The sequence below is a fragment of the Brassica napus genome, unplaced genomic scaffold, assembly GCF_020379485.1.
Source record: "Brassica napus cultivar Da-Ae unplaced genomic scaffold, Da-Ae ScsIHWf_2098;HRSCAF=2750, whole genome shotgun sequence".
In the NCBI taxonomy this organism is placed as follows: domain Eukaryota; kingdom Viridiplantae; phylum Streptophyta; class Magnoliopsida; order Brassicales; family Brassicaceae; genus Brassica; species Brassica napus.
Genome location: NW_026015512.1, coordinates 4,903 through 7,143, shown reverse-complemented (window position 1 = coordinate 7,143; position 2,241 = coordinate 4,903). Strand labels below are relative to the sequence as shown.

Genomic DNA, 2,241 nt, shown 5'->3' with positions numbered 1-2,241 from the left:
CGAGAACGAGTCCGGAGCGACCTCTCGCAGCGACACAGCGAGGTCACTCCCGAAGCATAGAGCGACTTGTCGGAGCGACGAGCGGAGGTCGCTCGCGTTTTCATCACTCGGAGACGCGAGAACGAGTCCGGAGCGACCTCTCGCAGCGACACAGCGAGGTCGCTCCCGAAGCATGGAGCGACTTGTCGGAGCGACGAGCGGAGGTCGCTGCGCGTCTTATTTCTACTCTACTCGAACTTATGATTTCTCAAGGCCTTTTGGTCATTTCATTATGCACGTTTTTATTTTCTAAACCTATGTTTTAATACTCTGTAAGCCACCAGGAGGCAGATCATCTTTGTTCTTAAGAAAAACCACCAAAAACCTTTGGAAAGTCATCTCTTGAATCAATTGATCAGTTTTGTTATTGAAATTATGTGTTCTTATATCTATTTTCTGTGTTTCTCTACATGATTAATCTGAAATCCAACATGGGTTTAAGAGGAATCATGGAGATTAGTGAGGAATCATCTTTTGAATTCATGGGTTAGGGAGATTAAGGGTGATTAGGTTAGAGCTAGGATGTTTTAGTGTAGATCATTCATATTTCCTTGCTAACAGAGTGAACATAATGCATCTTCTGAGTTGGCCACTCAATTGTCGATCCTTAAGCATTTCTCACCCGAAAGGTGTTCGAGGAAATGCCCGAGACAACTCTTCTAAGCTTTTAGCATACTTTGCCAAAGACATTTGTTGTTAGAGGTGCTAGGATAGCCATTGGACTTGCTAGTTATGATTGCTTTCATATTATTCAACCAAAGACATTTGATGTTTGAATTGTGTTAGTAAATGAACATTCATCTAGACATAGAGTCTGTTTAGGATTGTTTCCGAGCTTAAGGTTGATAGTTTGATTGATCGTTTGACATCCTTAGTTCGAAACTTGATCACCCGAGGTCTAATCCCTATATCCATGAGTTCTCTTTTCTCATAGTTAAGAAAGTATCATTTAGTTATTCCTTTTAGTTAGTTATAGTTTAAGAACCCTTTTAAAAACCATTGGTTGCACTTAGATTAAGTGATTACTTGCATTCTCGGTGCTTTGATATCTCTCAGAACTGGTTCGACAATCATTTATACTACAACATTTGTCTTAGGAGCCTTGAAAACTCCTAACATCAAATTGGCGCCGTTGCCAAATTCTGAGTAGATTTAAACATTGAGATTTAGTCAATTGCTTGAGACTAAGTCATTTTTATTTTCTTTTGTTACTGACTCTTTTTCACCTCCCTTTATCATCTACAGGTGTATGAACTTGCGGAGCAAGGGTCCATCAAACCTAGTTCCACGAGCTGCAGACATCAGAGCTTTAGAGAGAGAGTGTGCTAGAAAGAAAGAGAAGAAGAGCAACAGGCTCAACTGCAAAGACTTAACACTGATATGGGAGACGTTCATCAGCATGATGCGGGCGTCAATGGCGCTAATAACAATGCTCCAGCTAACCAACAGCGAGCAGCTCGACCCATTGGCACTTACGACCGCCCCAACATTCATGGTCATAGATTGGGAATCCGAGCACCCGCTGTGGCAGCCAACAACTTTGAGATCAAATCAGGACTCCTCAACGTGATCGAGAACAACAAGTATCATGGCTTGGCTCTAGAGGATCCATTTGATCACTTGGACAGGTTCGACAGCTACTGTGGGTTGTCAAAAACCAATGGTGTGTCCGAAGATGCCTTAAAGCTCAAGCTATTCCCCTTCTCTTTGGGGGATAAGGCACGTCAGTGGGAGAAGTCTCTACCCAGCGACTCCATCACCACTTGGGATGACTGCAAGAAAGCATTCTTGGAGAAGTTCTTCTCTACTTCAAGAACTGATAAGCTGAGAAACGAGATTTCCAGCTATCAACAGAAGAACATAGAAGGCTTCAGTGAAGCCTGGGAGAGATTCAAGGGCTACCAAGCTCAATGCCCACACCATGGTTTCTCTAAGGGGAGTCTGCTGAGCACATTCTACTGTGGTGCTCTTCCTAAGTACAGGGCCAGACTGGATACAGCTAGCAATGGGTTCTTCTTGGGGAGAACTGAGGAGGATGCAGAGGAGCTGGTTGACAACATGGTTAAGAGTGATGCAGTCTACAGCGGAGACCACGACAGAGGTAGTAGAACAGATGATAAGCAGACGAGGAAGGACTTGAAGGCTCTACAAGATAAGATAGACATCCTCATTGCTGATAAAGCTACCCAAGAGCAGCTGCAC

General features: G+C 43.7%; 1 non-coding gene across 1 annotated transcript; it reads right to left on the bottom strand.

The window, feature by feature from the left end:
- Positions 1-1,860: 1,860 nt before the first annotated feature.
- Positions 1,861-1,967, bottom strand: LOC125600027. The gene has a single exon (XR_007333590.1). It is a non-coding gene; the product is annotated as a small nucleolar RNA R71 (small nucleolar RNA).
- Positions 1,968-2,241: the final 274 nt, after the last annotated feature.